This window comes from Delphinus delphis, chromosome 3, assembly GCF_949987515.2.
Source record: "Delphinus delphis chromosome 3, mDelDel1.2, whole genome shotgun sequence".
In the NCBI taxonomy this organism is placed as follows: domain Eukaryota; kingdom Metazoa; phylum Chordata; class Mammalia; order Artiodactyla; family Delphinidae; genus Delphinus; species Delphinus delphis.
Window position 1 is genome coordinate 128,950,006 of NC_082685.1, and position 19,161 is coordinate 128,969,166.

At 38.5% G+C, this 19,161-nt stretch overlaps 1 protein-coding gene across 3 annotated transcripts in view; it reads right to left on the reverse strand.

Moving 5' to 3' along the window:
* The window catches only part of GPBP1 (GC-rich promoter binding protein 1), a 71,797-nt gene extending 56,054 nt beyond the window's left edge, over positions 1-15,743 (reverse strand). The window contains exons 1-2 of one of the 3 annotated variants that reach the window (XM_060009469.1): positions 15,492-15,741; positions 13,295-14,257 (exon numbers count right to left, since the gene is read on the reverse strand). The gene's annotated coding sequence lies outside the window, so the exon portion shown is untranslated. Of the gene's footprint in view, positions 1-13,294; positions 14,258-15,491 lie in introns of all 3 variants that reach the window. The other 2 variants (XM_060009471.1, XM_060009470.1) reach the window with 2 other exon arrangements.
* Between the last annotated feature and the right edge of the window lie 3,418 nt (positions 15,744-19,161).

Consider the following 19,161-nt stretch of genomic DNA (forward strand, 5'->3'; position numbering starts at 1 on the left):
TAATTGGTTACTTTGTGCTGAAACTCCACATAAGTAGATTTATTAACAAAGAACAGTAAAAATCTTTAAGAAGAGAAGCAGGTAGAGATAGAAAATTACTGACAAAAGTAAACATTACAGAAAAGGGAAAGAGAATACTTACTGAGCATCTACATGCAGATACCATGTTAACACTTTACATCTCAATCTTCTTAATAAGAAAAAGTATTTTAATCCCCATTTTACAAATTTAAAAAAAAAAAAAACAACTTGTACCCATGGTGTCACAGCTAGTTCCAAACTAGCTGTTTGGAGTTAAAAACACAAAAATCTTACTCAGTCTTTTCATCTAAATTATGGCACAGAATTCATTTTTTAAAACACAACTGTCCTATTTACAAAATAATGGGCTTGATAATTTGCATTTCAAATCAATTTTCTAGAATTAGGAAACCATGAATTTAAGAATACAGTTTTCTTAATTCCAGATTAAACAGTTCTTTAACTCCTTTTTATCTAACGAGTCCACTTTAAAAGCCACAATTTCACCATAACATTAATATGCAAATTGAAAGAAACATCATTGGTAGACAAAATACACCTGACACATACAGAATTTAGTATGTGAGTAAAGCTGGGACAACCCTTCCTCAAAGCTTACTCAAAATAATCATCAAATGGATCAAAGACTTAAAGGAGAAAAAAGCAGTCATTATATAAAAAGTAGAGGAAACTTTTATTATCTCAGAAAGGGGAAGGAAGGCCTTTCTAAGTATGACACACAAAAACAGAAGTAATAAAAATATATTTACATATAAACTCAAAAAGCATTCTATATGATAAAATTCACAACCAAGATCAAAGAAAACATCACACTGCGGGGGGGGGGGGGCATACTTGTCACATAAAGCACATATAAAGGGGCTTTTCCCTTCGTACATAAAATGTTGCTATAAATCAACAGAAAAAGAACTCAATAGAAAAATGAGGAAAGAATATAAAGAGTTCACAGAAAAAGATCTTATATATAAAATTTTCATTCTCGGGAGTTCCCTGGTGGTCTAGTGGTGTTAATATGGAATAAACTTCTAAGATAGTTCCTTAGTAAAAAAGGTTACAGAGCAAAGCGGACATCATGCTACTACTTGTATAAGAAAAAAAAATATAATGTGCTTATATATACATAAGGTCTCCCTAGAAAAATTCATAAAAAACAGTTTCTTCAGACAAGAACTATTGCTGGACAAAAGGACAGAGAGGGTGACTTTTCCATTAAAAACCCTTGTACTATTTGTAATTTGCACGAGGTGCATGTATCCAAAATAATTTTAAATCCTCTTTAGTCTGATTCAGCTTTACCACTTCTTGAATCCTCAAACTCTTTAACATAATCCACCTTTTTCTGAAGCCAAGTTAGGCTGAAGAGCAGGATCCCAAGAGCAGCAAACAAGTTTCAACAAATGAATTTATAAAGCCTAACCCTATGAATAAGTTCACCAAGGGCTAAGAGATACAGGACCCTTGATATGAAATGAAAAGATTTGGGGAATTCCCTGGCCGTCCAGTGGTTAGGACTCTGCACGTCCACTGCAGGGGGCATGGGTTCAATCCCTGGTCTCAGGGAACTAAGATCCCACATGCCTCGTGGTGTGGCTAAAAACAAATTTTTAGAAAATGAAAAAGACTTGGAAATTCAGGTACCTTAACTTAAGGACATAAATGGTTATGAAGACAAAAATATACACTGAATATATATATTCTCTCTCACACACGCAAACACAGACGCACACACAATCTGCTAAGCGATCTGCTTTAGGGCTTTACAAGTACTATCTCATTTAGTCCTCACTACATCCCCAGGAAGTTGATATTGTCTTTTCTACAAAGCAAGAAAAACTGGTTTTTATATAGATGTGAAGCACATTTTAAAGTTCCCAGGGTCACAGTACAGTCAGTGGCAGCTCAAATTCTTACACCCTACACATGCTGTAAATAACCCAGGATACATTAGGTAGAGACCATGCGTTATATAAAATATTAGCTTTAAGTTTAACAAGCACCTAGGTCAGTCTCTAAGCTCTGAGTTTAAGTTTTAATCTTACCTGTCAGGCACTGTCTTCAGCCATAGCTTTATATCAAACCATACAAAATACAGATCTCAATCTGCTAGACAAAAAGTCTCTTACGTGGCAAAAAAAAAGACGAGGAGTAATTTGAACTACCGCAGCAGTCACAACTTGCTTTCCACTAACCTAGCCAACTTTGTCTCCAAATAAGACTCTTGTCCTCTCATCGAATTCAGTCCTTGGAAGGCCCTAATTTTAAGGACTAAGGTGACAACATTTTTACTCACTTTTCCCCATTTCCACAATGTGCATATAAAAGGTACTCATTTTAAATGAAGAAAGACCAGAGACTACAAATCTAAAACTATCAGTTGAGTTAAAAAAACATGAGGCAACTAAGCTTGCACAGGAAAAGTCCTTAAGACATCTTGATTATCAGGTAGTTTTCAACCTAGCTAGCGTGCATGAAGCAATGATTTCATTATTCACCTAACGATACTTGCTGCAGTAGCCTCAAGTTTAGCATCCTGCTAGAGCTTTAGTAAATAAGGCCCCCTGCAAGGGATCTATAAGATCCAAAGCTAGACCAAACTGAGAAAATTTGTAATAATACCAAAAATAATTAAAGCACTACGGACATAAATCTGCATTTCCATCTTTGAGGAGACAATGTAAAAGGATTATGTTTTCTCAAATAAAGACATTAGTTAATATAAATGAACAATTATGGCCTTCCTGATTTCCAAAAATGAGGAGCCTGAATTAGCCACCCACATATTTTAAAGTCACTCCTTGAACTCTAAAATGTGTTTTATCTTTTTAAACCTGAGAGGGCAATTTCACTAGATTTCAATCCCTCTGACTCAACACTTCAAAACTGGGGACATTTTTTGAAAGGCCAGGGTCATAATAAAGAACTCTTTATCAGGCAGTCCCCTCAGAAAGGCAACAGCAAATCCAAAGCCAGCCTTGAATCTAGCAAACAGACTAGAAGCTCATGTAACAATTTAAGTCTAGGCAGATAAAACCGCTTCTAAATGATCAGACAGCAAAGAAACTCGGCTGTAAATAATCTCCTAACAAATTTTACCTAGTCCCCACGCAGTTAAACAGCAGTTCTATAATAAAAATAACAATTATATATACTCAATTTGGGGGGAAAAAGTGAAGTTACATTATCTAAGATGTTAACAATTATTTTCCTGTTAACAATTCTTTTGCTCTGCAAGTAACTGCTCTGCAAATAACTGCACTGAGCATATAACAATAAACAAATAAGACAAGGTACCTGCCCTCAGAAGTTTATGCAATAAACATGGGTGAGAGTAAATAAGATAACTAAGAGACTGATCTGAATGAAATAAACAGGATAATATAGAGTAACAAGACAAATCAAAGGATACAGGAAGGGGGATGACCACTTTACATAGATAGAATGGTTAGAGAAAGTCACTCAGAATGTAACATGAGTCAAAACTGAGCTAACAAGGAAAAAAAAAGAGGCAGAACATAAAGGCCCAAAGACAGGAAGGAAAATGCTTAGTGTAGTCAAGGAAGAGAAAGAAGGCCAAAGGTCAATGGTCTAGGAAGACAGTAAACAAGGCTGCAGAGAAAGGAAGGGGACAAACAATAAAGACGCTGGTAGGCTATAGAGTCTGCATGTTATTCTTAGGGTCCAATGGAAAGACACTCTGCTCTACGAATCATAAACTACAGGGGTGTAAGAATAGCACAATAACAAAGTTACAAGGCTATACAGCAAGTAGTTCAAATAAGAGACAGATGGCAGCTTGTATAAGCCCAGTGACAGTGGAACAGAAATGGACATATTTGGGAGAGCAAATAGATTTGCTAATTGATTAGATGGGAGGAAAAGAAGGAATCAAAAGTGAGCCCTGGTTATTTAGCTTGAGTAGGTGGATACTGTATCCATTTATTGAGCTAGGGAAGAATGGAGAAAATATGGGGCTGTGAAACACTCAAAAAAGTTCAGTTTTGGATATGTTAAATTTGTAAACTAAATGGAGAAGTCAAGGTTAGTTAAATTACAATAGTAGAATACGGGGAAGATCTTTTGCATAAAGATCCCATTTAAAACTATGGTACCATACTGCAGGTTAAACAATTACCTCATAATGCATTATGCTTCAACACTTTTAAACTGGTCATAAATGCAACCTAAAGATACCTGGTTTCTGCTCAGTTTTGTCCCTTCAACTTACATTTATCTATTTTCCCTTATCCACAATCTTCCTCCTGGTCATATGATCCTCACACACTACTATCTATCTGACCCAGCCATAACAATACTACTACTACTGTTGGTTATCATCTTACAATTTCAAAGCATTTAGCATTCATTATTTCACTTGATTCTAACGATAACTTTGTGAAACAGGAAAAGAATCAGTTTTACTACGGCAGGAAATAAAAGTCTTACAAAGGCTGGCCGGGTCAACAACAAATAGCTATTATTTACTAGATGGGATGAAATCAGTGTTCATATTTAAAGACTCTGTTTACTCTGTATTCACAGAACTTCAGAGCAGACAAACTACATGAGTTCAAGAACTACATTTTTGCCTTGTTTGTTACTAAACAAGAACCAGTGAAAGTACAGGCACATAGTAGACACTCAAATATCTACAGGCAATGAACATCTCTAGCATAGACTAGTACTCAAGAAATAAAAATCCCAGATCCACTGTTGAGCCAATGTTTTACAGTAAATAAGGTGGTATGTTTGTATCCTACTTTCTCATTTCCAATACAGAAATGTTGTCATTTATTTTCCAAGTATGCTCAAGTATAAATTAGATAATATCTAACATTTCAAGCTACTCAAAAGAAGATTGCTCTATGAATTCAGGATGGCATTATTTTGCAACCAGTCTTATTTCACATATCCATAAAAAAAATTTCCCCTTTTATTCCGAATTTCCTATAAAAGATTTTAGGAAAGAAAAGATGTCAAACAGGCTTTACAATAGAGCAGAAAAAAAGATCAAAAACTACCATTTGTATTTATCGACTACTATTTTGTGGAACTGACATAATACATACATATCAAGGAAGAGGCCAAATAGTTCCACATACTTAAGGTCAATTGATATTCAACAGAGGTATTCCAACATGATTCAATGGGAAACAAAGTCTTTTCAACAAATTGAACTGGGAGAGTAGAACATCTAAATTAAAAATAATAATAATAGAGAAATGAACCGAAACCCTTTCACAGGCCAAAAAATCATTCAAAATGGATCACAGACATAAAAATATAAGCTAAACTACAAACCTTTTAGAAGAAAGCTAAAAAGCAGAAGAAAATCCTGTGACTTGGGGTTAGGCAGAGATTTCTTATGACACAGAAAAGCACAAATCAGGGACTACCCTGGTGGTCCAGTGGGTAAAACTCTGCGCTCACAATGCAGGGGGCCCAGATTCGATCCCTGGTCGGGGAACTAGATCCCACATGCATGCCGCAACTAAGAAGCCACGTGCCGCAAATAAAGATCCCACATGCCGCAACTAAGACCTGGCACAGCATGCATACATGCATGAATATTTTTTTTTAAAAAGCACATATCACGAAGAAAAAAGTAACCAATTTTACTATAAATTTTGAACTGCCTGATCTTCGAAACACAGTTAAGAAAATGAAGACAAACCATAGATGGGAGAAATTTGCAAAACGTGTATCTAATACACTTGTAGCCAAAATATATAAAGAATTCTTACTATTTAATAAAACAAGCCAATTTTTTTTAATGGACCAAAGACTTTAATAGACACTTCACCAAAGCACATAAAAAGATGCTCATCACGTCACTACACCATATGATAGCTTTAATGCTTGCTAACTACCCACTCAACTACCCTGGCAGTAAATACTATAAAAATAAAGGAATGTACTCCAATTAACCACTGTATTATTAATCAACTTGAGGTACTTTTTTCAGATCCACATCTGCACTAGACACATTTCAAAACTCCATAATGACATACAGCTAGTGACTATTATACTGAAAAGTACAGACAAAGAAATGCTTCCATCTTTTCACAAAGTTCTATTGGACAGCACTGCTCTTACAATACAACCTATTACTTAGAACACTAAGGAAGTTAACTGTAACAAAAATGAAGATAAACAGAATTCAAATTATGGTTCTGTCACCTACTGTGAAGCCTGGGTAAACTAATTTCAAACTGAGTTTCTTAAACCACTGAATGGAAATAGCATTTCTTCTATATGATAACTGGGAAAAGCACGTTCTAAATTAAAATATTATATAACATTATTTATGAAGTGATCCTAAAGGAGAATATTCCTGAAAAAGAACTCATTTGAACATTTTATTATAAACAACTCACAACTGTATCACATTAAGGAAAATAAAATTTAGTTGCTGGCTAAGAATAAAATATCTTCTAAGTTCCTGAAACAAAATAGTATTTGACTTTCTTTATATTGTCACCCTACAACTCTAACTATGAGCCATAATGGGTGGGAGTCTAAGTTCTGGATACAGAATGTACGGATTCAGAAATACCACTCGCTTACTGGCTGTGTAACCTTAGCAAGCAATTTAAAATCTGTGACTTCATTTTCTCATCTATAAAATTAGGACAACAGAACCTTCCCACACACTGTGTCTATGAAAATTAAATTAGTTAATACAGTTAAAAAGCTTAGAACACTGCCTGCAACATGGTAAGCATTAATATTAGTTATTAAAATCCACTCATTATGGTAAATGTTGGTATCAAGAATAAAGAACTATAACTCAACAACAAAAGCAATCTGGTTTGGGGCTTCCCTGGTGGCGCAGTGGCTGGGAATCCGCCTGCCGGTGCAGGGGACACGGGTTCGTGCCCCGGTCCGGGAGGATCCCGCATGCCACGGAGCGGCTGGGCCCGTGAGCCACGGCCGCTGGGCCTGCGCGTCCGGAGCCTGTGCTCCGCAGCGGGAGAGGCCACGGCAGTGAGAGGCCCGCGTACTGCAAGGAAAAAAAAAAAAAAATCTGGTTTAAAAATGGGCAGAAGACTTGAATAAATATTTCTCCAAAGACATACAAATGGCCAATAAGCACATCAGACATCACTAATCATTAGTGAAATTCAAATCAAAACCATAATGATACCACTTCACACCCATTAGAACACAAAACATGGAAAACAACAAATGTTGGGAAAAAATAGGGAGAAACTGGGACCCCTGTGAACTGCTGATAGGAATAAGAAGTGGTGCAGCCACTATGGAATACAATATGGTGGTTCCTCAAACAATTAAAAATAGAATTACCATATGATCCAACAATTCCACTTCTAGGTATCTATCCAAAAGAATTAAAAGCAAATATTCAAACATATATTTGTACACCCATGTTCACAGCAACATTATTTAAATAACCAAAAGGTAAAGGCAACCCATGTGTCCATCAATGGATGAATGGATAAGCAAAATGTGGTACACACACATATAATGGATTATTGTGTCTTAAAAAAAGGATATTCTGATTGACCCATGCTACAACATGGATGAACCTCGAAGACATTCTGCTGAGTGAAATAAGCCAGTCACAAAAAGACAAATACTTCATGATTCCACTTATATATGAGGTACCTAGTCAAATTCATAAAGACAAAAAGTAGAGTGGTGGTTTCCAAGGGTTGAGGGGAGCAGGGAATGAAGAGTTATGGTTTAATGGGTACAGAGTTTCACTTTTACGAAACGAAAAGAGCTCTGGAGCTGAGTGGTGGTAATGGCTGCATAACAATGTCAATGTACCTAATGCCACAGAACTGCACATTTAAAAATGGTTGAATTGGTAAATTTTATTGTTGTATTTATGCATAATATGTCATGCATATTCTGCCACAAATTTTTAATTAGGACAATGAAGTCTATTTTATTATGAAGTAAACATAACTAATTTCCTCAAAGATTTCACTCAAAACATTTAAGAAGTGTTTTGAAGAGTACAATATCAATAGGTATGAGGTACCTAGAATAGTCAAACTCATAGAAAGTCAAATGGTGATTGCCAGGGGCTGGAGAGAAAGGGAAATGGGGAGTTAATGTTTAATAGGTACACAAAGTTTCAATTTGAGAAGATAAAAATGGTTCTGGAGATGGATGGTGATGATAATTGCACAATAATGGAAATGTACTCAAGGTCACTGAACTGCACACTCAAAAATGGCTAAAATGGTAAACTTTATGTTTATTTTACCATAATAAAAAAGTTCCCTCATTACAAATATTGGGAGATTAGTGAGTGCAAGGAGTGGAAAACCTTACTTACATATCTCACACTGGTTCAAAAGGTAGAAAGACTTAAATCTTCTAAAGTGATACAAATTTAGAATACACTTTCTCCTCTAAACTTATAACAACTCAAACCTCCTATTTGTGGGGCAAAGACTTTTAGCTAGTTATACTGACACAACTACTGGTTGTAAAGAATTACCCCTATTGTGCTTTTTAACTATGTCCACAAATTCTTTTGACAAAAGGTGGAGCCTAACTCCTCACCCCTTGATTGTGGGTTAGACTTAATGACTTGCTTCTCATGAAGTGAGTGTGGCTGAATTGACTTCTGAGAATATGTCATAAAAGGCATCACGCTTCTATCTACCTCTCTTCTCAGATCACTTCCTCTGGGAGATGCAGCTGCCATGTAAAGAAACTCAAACAGCTACAGGTCTGTATATGGTAAGGCATATGGTAAGGAAATTGAGTTCTCCAGACAACAACCAGCATCAACCTGCCAGCCCAATGAGTACACCTTCTTGGAAGGAGATCCTCCAGCCCCAATCAAGCCTTCAAATGAGTGCAACCCTTGAGATTTTCATGAAAAGACATGGAGGGAGCCAGAACCACTCAGCTAAACTGCTACCAAACTTCTGACCCACAGAAAATCCATGTGCGATACTATTTTTCTTTAAACTCATTCGTTAAAAGAATATACAGCTGACGCTTAAACAACACAGGTTAGAACTGTGCAGGCCAACTTATATGTGGATTTTTATCAACAGTAAATACTACACTATCCACAACTGGTTGAATTCGTGGATGCAGAACTGCAGATACCGAGAAACCTCAGAAATGGAAGGTCGACTATAAGTTATGTGTGAATTTTCCACTTCAAGGGTAGGTGCCCATAATCCCCGCGTCATTCGAAAGTCAACTGCGTAATTTATGTTCACTGAAAAGCTAACTTGTTTTTACTAGTATACGTATGTAAAGACAAAAATGACACTTTTTCAGTTGAAGAATGTTTTTTAACATATCTGCAAGTTGAGTTTCAAAAGAAAAAAACCTATGTAACTAGAATTTTTTTCTTATTCTTGCTTAAAAAAATTGTTTTAAGTATGGAAAAAACTTTTAAATGTAGTTTTAAAAATATATAACCTGAAAACTGGATTAAAGGGTAGAAAATGAAGATCAGAAACACTGCACTCCTCAAGCTGTGAACAGAAAGATGACTAAAGAACAAGAAACTGAGTAGGATATCATATATAAAATGATGCAGAAACCAGCAACTACTTGAAAAGATACAGAGCAAAAGCCTGTAACTACTCTGCTAGGTGAGGCAGCTAACAAAAAGGGAAAAAGCAAGCAGGTAAAACTGAAAAAGACAGACCCAACCACAAAGGGTCTTCAACAATTTTAACATTTTGTTTTTCACAATGCTACTGTTGAAAGAAATGAACCTGCTATCCAAGAAAATACATGGAAGCACCACCAAAATTATCAATTTCGGAGACTTCTCGAACCACACAGCCAACAAGAATTCATGTTAGGAGCCCCTCACACATACATCATTAAAAGCAGGGAGGGCAGGGAATACATTTCTTTCCAACCTACTCTTCCCTAAATATTCCAAATACATGACCCTAAAGGCTGCTAAAGCAACAACAACAAGAACTATAATTTAGCTAGATTTCTCTGGCCACAGGAGACTTTGTGGAGACTGAATGTAACAAAGGCTAACACATGAGTTAGGAGGTTATTTCCTTAGTCAAGGACCAAACTAGCACAATAAATGGAACTGGAAATGAGTAGGCAGGGCTGACTGGCATGCAGGTAATGCCATTAACAGAAACAGGAGAATAACTTCAGAAACTAAAATACTGGTTTGACATGTAAAATACATTAAGCAAAATTTTAAAATGTTACAATTAGAATAAAACTTTACCTCTATATCACACCTCACAATTAACAAAGCCATCAGTTTTATGAAGAAACTAAGGCCAAGAGAGGTGAAGTAAATACACAAGGTCATACAGGCCCTTTTCTAGATATTCCAAATCCAAGACCAAAAATCTCCTAACTCCCAGAAATTACCCTTTTTCTACATCACTATCCTTACCTGGAACTAAACTGTTATCAAAACATTTTCATCAAAAATTAAGCAGAAAAAGTGGTTGACTCAAAGATAATCTGGCCTGGGTTTAGGTTCTATCCTCACTTGTAATTTTACTTTCAGATTAGAGGTTCCCATCCTTATTCCCTTCTCTTGCTAACTTTAAATTTTATTTTCTTCTCTCTTATGTTCACTCCATAACCTGAAACAACATTTTTATTTTTAGCTAACCAGAGTTATCCCTCAAATAGCTACTAACAAATAGCAAAACTAACATTAGTTTATCTTCTTTCAGCTGGTCTCCAAGCTCCACTAGTAATCAATATTAACCAAAGAGAAGCAGTAAGTAAGAAGAAAAACAAAAACATCAGTGATTATGCTCAAAAAGAATGAGTTAATAAAGTAAAATCCACATGAAGGCAGTATTAAATATGACTAGTGATTAAGCATTTGGGACTCTGGAGTCCGACTTGGAAATTTGGTCAAGACTCCAACCTAACCTTGGTCATAACCAAGTAACTCTCTCCCAGTCTCAGTCTCCCTAAAATCTTAAATTTCTCACCTATACCACTGTAACAATAGTACTTTCCTCTAAGATATACTATGTACACAGCAAAATACATGACACTATCATCATCTAGAAACGTTAGTCATTATAATTGTCATTTTAGACCTATATATTTTTCAGGCACAGGAGGGGAAAAAAAGGGGGAAAAAATGGGAGTAGGGGAGACAGGTACTTAAGGGGGGAAAAAGAAGCAACCCAGCAATTGTTCCAGTTACTACTGGTACTGTATATTTCAATGCAAAGAAAATAATTAAATATTTATCAAAAACTCAAGTTGAGTGAATCTGTCCTAGAACAACTACTGTAAGCAAATTTCACGGATGTCAGACTATCCAAGGATTAGAGCTAACTGAACCTGGTCGGGCTTCCCTGGTCGCACAGTGGTTAAGAACCTGCCTGCCAATGCAGGGGACACAGATTCCATTCCTGGTCCGCGAAGATCCCACATGCCGCGGAGTAGCTAAGCCCCTGCGCCGCAACTACTGAGCCTGAGCTCTGGAGCCTGCAAGCCACAACTACTGAGCCCACGTGCCACAACTACTGAAGCCTACGTGCCACAACTACTGAAGCCTGCACGCCTAGAGCCCATGCTCTGCAACAAGAGAAGCCACAATGAGAAGCCCACACACCGCAACGAGGAGTAGCCCCTGCTCACCGCAACTAGAGAACGCCCGCACACAGCAACAAAGACCCAACATAGCCATAAATAAATAAACAGATAGATAGATAGATAAATTTATATTAAAAAAAAAAACCCTGGTCACTGAATAATCATTATCCTGATACTACTGCTTGGAGTAACATCATCAATAGGAGAAATTTAAAGAAAAATAATCACAAATAGTAAATGTTATGTGGTTCTTTTCTATAAATAAAGGCTATTCACTTCCAGTTCAACTTCTCAATCACGTTTAAAATGAATGTTCTTAGACAAGTAACTTGAAAATCCACTAAGTTAAGGAACATAAAATACAAGCCCTCTGAAGCATAAAAAAATAAGGGGGGGGAAGAGGGGTTGTTCTCATCATAATTTTACATAAATCAAGGTGGAAACTCAATTAGCAGTACTACACACAGCTCTGACCCAGAAAACACAAATATCTTATTCTATTCTAACAGAGAGATTTATTGAACTCTAATCTCAATTTTACATCAGAAAGTAAATACCATATATGTATATCTAAATACCTACAATCTTTCGGACTCGCCTACCTCTTCTGCTCTAAGTGAGCTAACAAGATACAACAGTATAACAACAAAAAAAAGTTCTGTGTTCAAAATAAATGAGCAACTGACCAGTTATTAGGCCATCTTGGCAAAGTGTTCAAAAATTACAATTTTTTAATCTCAGAAAAATAATTAAATGAAATAAACTCTAATTTTAGCTACATTGATCTGTTAATATAAATTGTTTAAAAATAAACTTAACTTTTTAAAAACAAACACTTCTACTCAATGCCTATGATTCAGTGAAAAACTAAATGCAGTAACAAATCGTAACACCACTCAATCCTCAAATATACAAATATTATTAAAAGATGATACTCTTATTTGTCAAAAGATTTCTATTACAGCAATTAACATTCACAACTTTTTTAACAAGCTTTGTTTATAAACTTAAGGCAGCATAACCTTCCAAGGGAGAAAACATACTCGTTTTTTGTGGGTTTTTTTGGTTTTTTTTTTTTTAAGTTATTTGAAAGGTTCTTAGTGCACCTTGCTCACTTCCTCTCAGTTTCTGTTCCTAGTAATGAACTGACTTTTTGGAAGTCAGATCTTAAGGAATAATTTGAAATACAAAACCACTTCAAAAATTGTTTCAAGAAATTTCTATAATGGATTAAAAAGTTAGGAACTGTTACCCCTTAAAACAATTTACTTCATGAAATACCAGATTAAAAGTCAAGCCCTATAATTTGTTTTAAACAACTACCTAACTCTAAATTGGAACACTAAACTGTATTTAGAACACAATTTACACTCATATTTAGAAAAGTAAACTGGCTATTTGTTGTGTTTTTTTCCTACCTTTCTACCAATCCATAAAGCCATACTGACCATATGGATTTTGTCTTTTACTTTAGAAGCACAAAAACTTCAAATTTGGACTGTTCCATCTGAAATATTCTTAACTTTTAATTCTTTCTGCATTTCAATTTACTTAATAGTTGTTTTCAGACTGCTCAGGAAACTGAAGCCAAGCAATCTTATTGCAAGAAACTGAAAGGCTTCCAAGAATAACACAGGGATAAAGTTGACTCTCATTACAGTTTACAAACAGACATTTGATTTGCTCACCATACGGTACTTACAAATTCCAACAGGACTGCACAGGAAGGTGTTGGGTTTTTCTCTGTAATCTTTATGTTTTCCAGTTTGTTTTTTTATTTTGTATCCTCTGAAATAAAATCCAAGTTCTTTGAAGATACTTAACCTATGGCTACTTGACATAGAGTTACTTCAGTCAGCTACCCATACTTCTGTTTTAAAGTTTTCATATGGTTATCTCCAGAATTAGCCAAGTTCCTTGGATTTAAGATTTTAAAGTCTTCTTTATTATTCCATGTACTTGTCACTGTTGTACTTATCCACTCCAGATGAAATATCCAATTTACGAGCCAAAAAGCAAAAACAAAAAGAAAATTTCACATCTGAAGAGCATTCCTAAACATCAGCATAAACAGAGACACACAGCTATCTCAATACTACCGTGCTGCTGGGAAACTGCAACATCTTAAATTTCCATGTAAATAAAAGATAAAAGCAAAAAAACTGTATTCGTTCAATGTCTTCATTTAGAGAAGCTGTCCCATTGTGACATGAAAAGGGCTGAGGTCAAAAATTCCTAAAACTTTAAATAAAGGTAAAAATAAACTGCCATGAAACTTCAGCAATATTTAAACAGTAATTTGAAACTGCAGAGAAATTACTCAGTACACAAATCAAACATATCTTACAGTTCTGGCTGAAGAACACCAACAAGAGGGGAGGGATTGGGGGGCGGGGGAGGGCAAAAATACTACCAGCTGAAATACTTTAACCAGTTATATAATCCGTTTGAACCAAAATACTGAAGAAATGCCTGGGTCTCTTTAAAGCTTGTAGAATTGTTCACTACTACCAATTCACTTCAGAGATGATTCTTGCCAATTTTAATAAACTTCTGGGGCAAAATTATCCAGAAACATTGTAATTCCAAAATGGCCACTTGAAATATCCGGGGCCTTTTACACAAAACCTAGAAGATGATCTTCATATCTGAGTAATTCAATCACCTGTAAAAGTTATAAAAAACAATTTAAATTACACAGTGATCTTTAATTTTGAGCTAAAAATTAATCCCCAACCTAAACAGTCAACCTCTGGACAGAAATGCACTTCTATACCAAGCAAGCACCCCAAAAAAGTCAAGAGTATGAAAAGGACTTCAGGATATGTAGAGACAAGGGAAAAACGATGGGAGATGGTATTATGGAGGGCAAGCGCTGATTTCAAGTGGGAAGGGGGTGCGGATATAAGCTAACAGGATTATATAAGCAAACCTCCTTATACGTTGAGTAAATATTACAAACTATGAAACAAGCAAACAATCTTACAAAAAACCTTCTGTATTTTCTATTCAATCTACCAAAGGAAAACGAATAGACAGGTGTGCTGCCACCGAGCATTATTACTAAATGCAACTTAGAGAATGAGAGATATAAAGAGAAAGACGCTCCCTCCAAATCAGAATGTCCAAAAGAAGAGGCATGTTTTCCCCGCTCAGAGTAGGAAGGTTAGTGCCTGAGAAGTGGGGCGAGAACATTCCTTAAATTCGCCCGAACGTGAGACTTACCCGGCTTCTAAGGGCAGCAAGGAAATGTGAGGCTTCCCAATTTCCTTGAATTAAGGAAACAGGTTTCTTTCTCACAGCACTGAGGGGGTGGAAAAACCTAGCCCTTCTCGTAAACCGCGCTCAGAGTGGTTCTCTCTCCCAAACAGACCAGTCCCCTCAGACCCCACGGGACTCAGAGGGACTAGACAGCGCTCGCCTCAGTCCATAGCTCGGGCCACGGACCTCGAGAGGCGGGCTGACCGGGCGCGCTGAGAAACCACCGAAGGCCACAACTCGGCCTCGACTCCCTCAGCCCTCCGAGAGCGGCAGCGGTGCGGAAGGAGGCGGGCGCGTGCGAGAGGCCGGAGCGGGGAAGACCAAGCACGGACGGCGCCGGACTCGTTCCCAGCCTCCGCCAAACAACCCCCCCCACCAGCCGCCCAGGCTAAGCCACCCACCCCCTCCCCACAACTGCCACCTCCGCTCCACCAGGACCAACACCTAGAGGGGCCTCCCCGCGCTGTCCTTCCCTCTCTCTCCTTGCTCTCCCGCCACCTCCCCCCCGCCGCCGCCCGCGGACAGCCTCACACCTCGCGCAGCCAACGCCGCTCCCGACCCCTCAAACCTTAACGCCGACACGGGCACCCCCCCTCCCCTCCCCAGACCCCGGCGCCGAGCCCAGAGGACGCTGTTACCTTCTGCGACACCAGAGGTGCCCCTGGCCTGGGGGTGCCGCTGCGCTCGATCCCGGGAGGAGGTTTTCGGTACTTTGAATAATCCCCTTTTGCCGCTTTTCCCTCCCCCACAACCAGTCTCAGTCCCAAAATGGCGCCGACCCGATCCGCAATGTTCTGGGCCAAGTCTCGCGAGATCGTGGAAGGTGGCGAGGCGGGGAAGAAACTAGAGGAGCTGAGGAGACGGGAGAGGAAAGGCGGGGCGAGGAGAAGGAGGAGGGAGATAGGGTGTGGAAGAATCGGTGCGAACGAACCTACTGGGCGGGGCAGCAGGAGGAGCGCCTCCACCAAAGAACCTTCTGGCCCAAGCAACCGCTCACGCCCCGGCCAAGGAGGCTCCGCCCTCTACGTCGGGCGGCTGGGGGGAGGGGTGGAGGGCGTGGTTATGCCTAGGGGCGGGGCTTCGAGGAGGTCCCGGAGGCAGGGGCGCGCAGGGGGCGGTGGCTCCGTGCGGTGACGTCAGGAGCAGCTGGAGTTGGGGATTACCCCCTGCTGCTGACGTGAGGACGGTGAACAATCGGGAAGGTTCGGTGGAAGGGGGAATTCCCCGCTGCTCCCTGAGGAGCCCCCCCCCCCCTCTTCCCCCAATCCGGGGCCAACCCGGAGCCCAGGATGGTGGGGCTGCCGGGGGTGGGGGCCAGAGGGGAACGCTGCTTCGGGAGGCGGCCGAGCGCGCTCGAGTGGCGCGCGCCGCGGCGTCTTCCACTGCTAGATGTTCGGAGGTGCCGCGGCGCGCGCGATACGCGGAGTACCGCGCTGGGGCCTGGGCGGCTGCGAGATCACATGCTCGCCTGTACACTGCCCCTCCGCGGGCGGAGCGCCGGCAGGGTTGGCGCAGGGCTAATTGGGCGCCCTGAAGCAGTGGATCCACTACCGTGTGCAAATATTAGAGGGTGTCGGACATAAATAATATACGTATGGGAGGCTGGTGACTGAAGAGGCGAGACTCGCTCTTTGGAAACGAAGCCCAGATTCTCAAGGGATAAAAATGGCTACTGGATATAATCGTGCTAATTATCGTTTCTGTCTTTATTAAATCTACAGCAGGGGAGAATTATTTCAAGTGTCTCGGTCCCACACAGTTCAGACGATTTTGTGTAGAATTCTGTGGGCGTCACCATTTTCTAGTTGCGATACCTTTTCGCGTTGTAACTGAAGGCTCACTTTGAAACCTGTGAAATTAGCCTTCCAAGAGGAAGAAAAGTAACAATGTTTGTTTACGGATTATGTGGGGGGAAGGTGTCTTAACGAGGGAAAATCCAGAGAATATAAAGTACTTGGCTCTACGCCCTCCTCCGAGCCACAAAGACTTCATACACGGAAACTTTATGGTTCTTTTATATGCATTATGGGGTTTGTAGTTTAATGGACTGCTTCTAAAAGCTCCCTGAAAGAATATTTGAATGTAAACTCACCAAAAATTACACCTCCCAATCTTTTAGTCTTCGTAGGGGAGGTGGACACTTGGCAATTAATAATGCCTCGCTGAGTGCAAAGAAATTAACACTTGCTAGATTCCTTGTCTGTGCCAAGCACTTAATCCTTATTCCAGTCTCTGAAGTGGGTGTTACTTTCCCCATTTTGTAGATGAGGAAACTGGTTCAGGTTACACGACATGGAAGTTGGGTGCCACAACTTGCCTGTACCAGACTTTATCGCAAGTCCGTTTGGGTCTTAATTCACCTTCTTTCCACCACACCACATTGCTTCTGTAGAAGTAACTTATGTATTGGGACAAGACCTGCTTCTCCTTCTGTTTCTAAGCATGATGTCAATTCAATAAACAAAGGAAAAGTATTGATAATTTAAAAACACTAATTGTGCCTTTCCTGTGGCGAAAGACATTGTAAAGTTGAAAACCAAATAATGAAGTAGAGAAACAGTTGTAACATGGATGACAAAAAGGTTAATATTTAATTATAGACACTTGGCTGCTATCCTTAATATCTAACAATGTTTAATTTACATAGTAAATATATCAAGAGCTCTTAGAAATTAAGGACAGATAACCATACTGACTCTTAAAAAGTCAAAGGACATGAACAAGCTAATCATGTATGTGTCAGTAATTATATGGAAAGATGCTCTACCTCACTAAAATCAGAAAAAACGAAAATGAAACTAATAGTGACGTACTACTTTCTCCTAGCAGATCGGCAAAGATTTAAGAGTAAAACCTAGATGAAGGTATAAGGAATAGGCATTTGCATTAACCCGTATCAGCTGCTCTTCTACATCTTAGAATTTTTATTTGTAAAAAATAGGAAAGGTGTCCAATAATTTATAAAGATACTCATTGATAAGTTGCTTAAAAGTACAAAAAAAAATTGAAACAACCCAAATGCATATAAATACAGTGAGTAAATAATGGTACATCCATAGATGGAATATGAAGCCGTTAAAAATGAGGATATAAGGCTTCCCTGGTGGCGCAGTGGTTGAGAGTCCACCTGCCGATGCAGGGGACACGGGTTCGTGCCCCGGTCCGGGAAGACCCCACATGCCACGGAGTGGCTGGGCGCGTGAGCCATGGCCGCTGAGCCTGCACGTCCAGAGCCTGTGCTCCGCAACGGGAGAGGCCACAAGAGTGAGAGGCCCACGTACCACAAAAAAAAAAAAAAGAAAAAGAAGAGGTAGATTACAGGACTGTCCACTTTTTGTCATCTAAAAAAAGTATATATCAAAGGATAAAGTCTGACTGAATAGATACCAAAATGTTACCAATGCTTATTTCCAGGTAGCAGAATAATAGAGGATCTTTATTCTTCATACCTGTTAAGGGCCTATGTTACTTTTCTAATCATTAGGAAAAAGCTAACTAAAAAATTAAATACAAGAACTTGTCTCCAACCAGTAACATGTTCTCCATTATTTTATTCATTTAGTGAAATCTAAACAAAGGATTTATCACATAGTAGAGGATTTTAATTTATTAAAGAACATACATTATAGTAGTTTGAAAGAACACTTTTTTAACCAAGCCCTATATAAGAAATATTGAATAAATTTGGTAATTTTTTCAATGATTTTATAAATATTAGTCACAAAGAGATTAAGTAGCTTGCTCCAAAATAATGTTAGCCCAAGTATATATGAGGTGTAAATGAAGGTATTCATTTCCAACTTATTTGTAATAGTGAAAACCAGAGAACCTAAATGTCTACCAACCGAGTACTGGTTAAAAAACTAAGGTACATCCATATAGTAGAATGCTGTACAGCTGTTAAGAATAAGGTAGGCCAACATATGCAAAGATGTTCAATATGTTAAGAGATAAAAGTATGTGGAAAAACAGTATATATAGCATCAGAATCTATTATTTTTTCAAAGTAGGTATATTTATATAGAAGTAACTAAAGAATAACTTTAATATCATTAAATCAGGATTCTTTTTTGTTTTCTTCACTGCTGTACTATTTGAATATACTATTTTATAATAATTTAATATTTAAAACTTTATTGCCCCAAAATCTTCAGCAACTGGGGAGCAAAATAAAATATTTCTGTAGGAAACCATGTAACTATATCCAGTGTTCCTTTTCTGTGTTCCCATTGTACAACCCTGTCCTTACCTCTATGATTATCTACCCATTTTTACCTCTACCTTTATCCTGGAAAGTGTCCAGGAGCT